Genomic DNA, 6,224 nt, shown 5'->3' on the forward strand with positions numbered 1-6,224 from the left:
GCCTTCATTTAATATCACAACTTACAACAACCATCACACTAGGCCTAGTATTAAATATCTGCTTTGTAGCAACACAGTATGACAAAATTCACAATGGCATTAGAATGGATGAAACAGATAAATAGTCGACTGGTTGATTTTGGGGGCAGGCTCTTGGGTTGACAAGTTAATTTCCAGTGTGTACGAGTGTATGTGAGAGAGAGAGTTTACCAAATGAAAGCAAAACTTGGTGCAATTGGCAAGCCCAGCAGATAATTTTAGTAATTGATACTGATTGCTTTCCAGAGAGTTTGGGTTTTTGAATCATATAGGCCTATCTGTGACACATACAAGATACTGTGATGCATATAAACCAGTATGGATGTACTTGCAAGAGCAATTTGTGTCTGTACAAATACAGTATGGTATATAGGCCTACGAAGGCCTATTGAAAGACCTATTAGGCATATTGAAATTGGCGCGCGGGGCGGGGGGGATTTAGGGCTATATTTCATCTGAGAACACCCCCACTTTTTGAAAGCTGGATACACCCCTGTCTGTTCACCAAAGCTCAGGTGTTGAAATTGTAATGTGAACTAAAAACCTCTCTTTTTCTCTCTGGTGACAGCAGAGTCTGAATTTCGTGATCAGCCATGAGTTCATCTGATGAGGTTTGTACATTGCAGTAACACCAGTACTCGTGTCATGTTATGTGCTGAGCATTAGCTAAATGTAATGTAACTTAATGTAATGTAATGTAATGTAATGTAATATGACCAGCGGTAGCTAAATGTAATGTAATGTAATGCAATGTACACCACAGTGATGCATGCACACTCTATCAAGTTTCCACCTGAATTCAGTCATCTCTATCACACAGATCGACAGAGACACACTTGCACATCTGTGTGACTGTTTTTAGGATGTGAAGGGAACATCAGTTAGAACCATGCTTTAGCTAGAACACACACACACACACACACACACACACACACACACACACACACACACACACACACACACACACACACACACCTATTGCATTTTACTGACAAACATGATGTACCTGTGTGTGTGTGTGTTTTATCTAGGAATCCCTGGAGAAGCTGAGTGTGTATTTCAGCACGTCAGAATGGTCTCAGCTGTCATTTTGGGAAAAGAAGAGGTACAAGAGGATGAAAAGAAACTACCTCTTCATGCAATCCATAGGTAATAAGACACACACACACACACACACACACACACACACACACACACGCAGGCACATCCACCTGTTCATGCTATCCAAAGATAAGAAGCATGTTCAAATCACATTCATATTACCTGTAGATGTTCAAATCCCATTCATATTACCTGTAGGCTACTGGAGATGGGAGGTGGGGCAGCCGTGACTAATGGCTAGGGTGGTAGTTTAATTATCAGAGGGTTGCAGGTTCGAATCCCACCCTTACCTCTCCCTACACCTCCATCCATGGCTGAAGTGCCCTTGAGCAAGGCACCTAACCCCACATTGCTCCAGGGACTGTAACCAATACCCTGTAAATAACTGTAAGTAGCTTTGGCTTTTATAAAAGTGTCACTTAATTGCAATGTAATGTAATGTTTTGATACATTTATTGAGGAATGCTCATTCCTTTCATTATTTACCCATTCTTTCTCTCTGTATACCTCTTTCTTTATCAATCTGTTTCTTCTTCACCTTCCTCCCTCCCTCCCTCCTGTTTCTCCCTTAGGTCTGTCGTCTCAAGCTCCAGAGTTCATGAGGAAGAGGGGCGGGACTAAAAGACAGAGGGTCACGCCCCCACCAGCAGCGACCAATAGCAGTGACTCTGAAGAGGAATGGACACCCAGCATGGAGAGACCACGACCAGGTCACACACACACACACACACACACACACACACACACACACACACACACACACACACACACCCAGCATGGAGAGACCACGACCAGGTCACACACACACACACACACACACACACACACACACACACACACACACACACACACACAGACACACAGACACACACACAGCATGGAGAGACCACAACCATGTCACACACACACACACACACACACACACACACACACACACACACACACACACACCCAGCATGGAGAGACCACGACCAGGTCACACACACACACACACACACACACACACACACACACACACACACACACACACAGCAGCGACCAGGTCACACACACACACACACACACACACACACTCAAACTCAAGGAGCGACCACGTCACTCTCTCTCACTCTCTTTCTCAAAAATACACCTAGCATGCAGAGACCACGGTCAGGTCTCTCTCTCTCTCTCTCTGTCTCTCTCCCTCCACCTCACAGCTTTGAGAGGACACATAATACAGATGATGTAGTAGACATAACTAGATGACTGATGATGATGATGACGATGATGGTGGTGATGATGATGACGATGATGGTGGTGATGATGATGATGGTGGTGATGATGATGATGATGGTGGTGATGATGATGATGATGATGATGGTGATGATGGTGGTGATGATGATGATGGTGGTGATGATGATGATGATGGTGGTGGTGGTGATGATGATGGTGGTGATGATGGTGATGGTGATGATGATGATGATGGTGGTGATGATGGTGGTGGTGGTGATGATGATGGTGGTGGTGATGATGATGGTGGTGGTGATGATGATGATGGTGGTGGTGATGATGATGGTGATGGTGATGGTGGTGGTGGTGATGATGATGGTGGTGATGATGATGATGATGAAGATGAAGATGTGTGTTTTCCTCCTCCAGCCTCTCTCTCCTTCAGGCCTCCTGCTAGACACACGACACCACAGGTACACACACACACTCAGGTACACACACACACACACACTGAAGAAGAGGACACACTCCTACACACACACACTCAGGTACACACACACACACACACACACACACACACACACACACACACACACACACACACACACACACACACACACACACAAATGCTCACTGACATTGTCTACTGGTGAAACCTGAGATATCGGGTACACGTGCACACAAACTGACACTGTCTACTAGAAATGCCAGTTGGAAAATGTTTGTAAATGTTGAGGTGAAATGAATTGTTAAAGATGAAGAAACCGTAATTACAAACCCCAACTCCGGTGAAGTTGGGACGTTTGGTAAACCGTGTATAAAATCAAAATACTATCATTTTCAAAACATTCAATCTATTCATCACATGGGGAATAGTGAAAAGACAACATATTAAGTGTTAAAACCGAGAAAAAATATTGTTTTGGGGGACATATGTACTCATTTCTAATTTGATAAATCCAACACGTCTCAAATAAGTTGGGACGGGGATCAGTGAAATTTAGTAAACATCCAAATAAGATAAAACAACAAAGAAGAACATTTCAAAATGAATTGTACTGAGGGACAATATAGGTGTCCAGGTATAAGATCATCACAGAGAGGCTGAGTCACTCAGAATTAAAGATGCAAAGGGAATAATTACCATAGTTATTACATACATTTTTGAATTCCCTTTTATTTACCACGATTGAGTGTATATAAGACATATTTTTGTCACTAAAATCATTGTATGGGTTCATGACATCATGGAATATATATTGGCTGTAGTCTCACTCTAGCACTCCAGGAATTACAGCTATTGAAAATTGACCATATTAAGAATGCTTAATGCGTGCAAATGATACAGGGGTGTAACATTCTCCTAAGCACCTGAGCTCACTTGAAATAGACACAGAAGACATGGGAAACTGTCCTTTGCTTACAGAAGTCAGCAGAAGTTGTAGAAGTCCATTCTTTTTTACAATAATACAGCATGGCACATCCTGTGCTACAGTGAAATGGACCATCCAACTTGTGTTAGTGCCAACTTCAAAAGTCAGCCTCCATGATGGCATGCGGATGCTCTAGGGCAGGGTTTCCCAAACTGGGGTGCGTGCACCCCTGGGGGTGCGCGGCCTGCCTTAAGGGGGTGCGCGAGCTGAATAGAGCAATGGCGGATATGGTAGTTTTTATCCAGTATTAATGAACATTAAGTAGTTTTTAATTGTATGGTGCATTGTATGCTGGAAGGGTCCATCTGAAGTGTAGTTTAATTCCAAGGCTATTGGAAAAGAGGATTCCCCAAAAACGACTGTGCTTAATATGCAGTGAATGAGCAGTGAATCCATACTTGCGTGGCCATCAGCACACCTAAGTATTCGCTTAGGGGGTGCGCGAACCACATTGAAATGTACAAGGGGGTGCGCAGGGAAAAAAGTTTGGGAACCACTGCAGTATTGCATTGGTTAAGATGTTCTCACTCATCTGTAGAGTTAAATACAGTGCTGAATGGTATAAATGGGTTTTAAACAGCATGAAAAGCCACTCATGCATTATATTTTGAAGGGAGATCTTCGATTACTGCCACATAGTAAGGTCAAATTGCATTCTCTACTATGTTTTAACAGTTTGGCTCCATCATAAGGACCAGCAGGTGATAAAATGGTGGGGTTTTGGTCAAGACCTGTCACACTGTAAGCACTACAGAAAGGAAAACATTGCAAAACATGACAAGGAATACACCCACCATTTAAGTTGGTGAAATCATGTCCAAGATAGGAATTAACACTGTTTTTTATATAAAATCATCTCATTGGTTAATGTATTTAACTGTTAAGTGTCGTCTTTTGTTTTGTTTTTAGTGTTCCTCGACATTTGCTGCCATTTATTGTCCCCGTCCCAACTCTTATGAGACGTGTTGGATTTATCAAATTAGAAATGATTACATATGTCCCCCAAAACAATATTTTTTTTCAATTTTAACACTTAATATGTTGTCTTTTCACTATTCTCCATCTAATGAATAGATTGAATGTTTTGAAAATGATAGCATTTTGATTTTATTCACTGTTTACCAAACGTCCCAACTTCACCGGAGTTGGGGTTTGTATGTGTCGCAGCAGTTGGTGGGCAGTCATGGGTAAGCGGTCAGGGCATCAGACTTGTAGCCCAAAGGTTGCTGGTTCGACTCCTGACCCGCCAGGTTTGTGGGGGGAGTAATCAACCAGTGCTCTCCTCCATGACTGAGGTTCCCTGTGCATGGTACTGTTCCACCGCACTGCTCCCCATGGGGCGCCATTTTGAGGCTCCAACCTTACACGGGTGAGGCATTGATACAATTTTGTAGTGTGCAGTGTGCTGTGGAGTGCTGTGTCACAATGACAATGGGACTTTGGAGTTTCCCAGTTGGGCTTTTAGTTGAATAGTAGCAAAAGCTTTTTGTCTCAATAAGTGTGTGAGTGTGTCTGTGTGCCTCTACACCAACTGTTTTCTTCTCCATTAGCCAAGCACCAGCAACTCTGATCAGGGCAGCGGAGACAGACAGCCTCCTCAGCCAATAAGCAGTCAGGACAGAAACACAGACAGCCAGTCTCAACCAATCGACAGCACTGCTCAGTGTCCTCAGGCCTCAGGGGAGGGTTCAGCACAGCAAGCCACAGAGAACAACAAGCCGGTATCAACATACACATACACACACATACAACGTCTGAAAGTGTTTTGAATGAGTAGATGGACTTAAAACCAAGTATTGGGTTTGTGTTATTGTTGTTATTTAGGTGTGCAGCACAGAGTCGGGCAGAGAGAGAACTGAAGTGGAGAGTTGGGATAGAGAGGGAGAGAGAGAGTCCACTGCAAACACTCCTGGTAAATAAGGATAACACCATAGACACACACTTCCCCACCCAACAAATAAAGCAATGGGACCAACCATATTCAAGCATCTAGACCCAGAGATGTTTGGGACACTCAGCATACTTTTTACGTTTTTTATTTTGGTTATTTTGGTGCACAAAGTGACAGTAGTTTCGACGAACCTTCGTCTTCCTCAGATTAACAAAGACGCTGGTGTAGTTCAGAGGTGATATAGTAGAGAAAAGATTAAATGTATTGTACCGTATATAATGCAAAGTTCTATTATATCAACAGTTAACAGGTTTGCTCTCTCTTCCCTGTGTGTGTGTGTGTGTGTGTGTGTGTGTGTGTGTGTGTGTGTGTGTGTGTGTGTGTGTGTGTGTGTGTGTGTGTGTGTGTGTGCCAGGTGTATCTAAGAGAGAGTGGTTGGAGCAGCAGGAAGCCCAACTGAAGGAATACAGGCGTGGAGGCAGCCTGCGCAACAAACCCAGAATTAGTTACACTGAAGAGGAAGAACCCAAAGATGAAGACTACTTCTGTAA

The 6,224-nt window shown here is 43.3% G+C and overlaps 1 long non-coding RNA gene across 1 annotated transcript; it reads left to right on the plus strand.

The window, feature by feature from the left end:
- Window positions 1-608: 608 nt before the first annotated feature.
- Window positions 609-1,786, plus strand: LOC134461959 (uncharacterized). Its single transcript, XR_010037466.1, has 3 exons — window positions 609-650; window positions 1,071-1,188; window positions 1,713-1,786. It is a non-coding gene; the product is annotated as an uncharacterized LOC134461959 (long non-coding RNA).
- Window positions 1,787-6,224: the final 4,438 nt, after the last annotated feature.

Source organism: Engraulis encrasicolus, chromosome 14, assembly GCF_034702125.1.
Source record: "Engraulis encrasicolus isolate BLACKSEA-1 chromosome 14, IST_EnEncr_1.0, whole genome shotgun sequence".
NCBI lineage: Eukaryota > Metazoa > Chordata > Actinopteri > Clupeiformes > Engraulidae > Engraulis > Engraulis encrasicolus.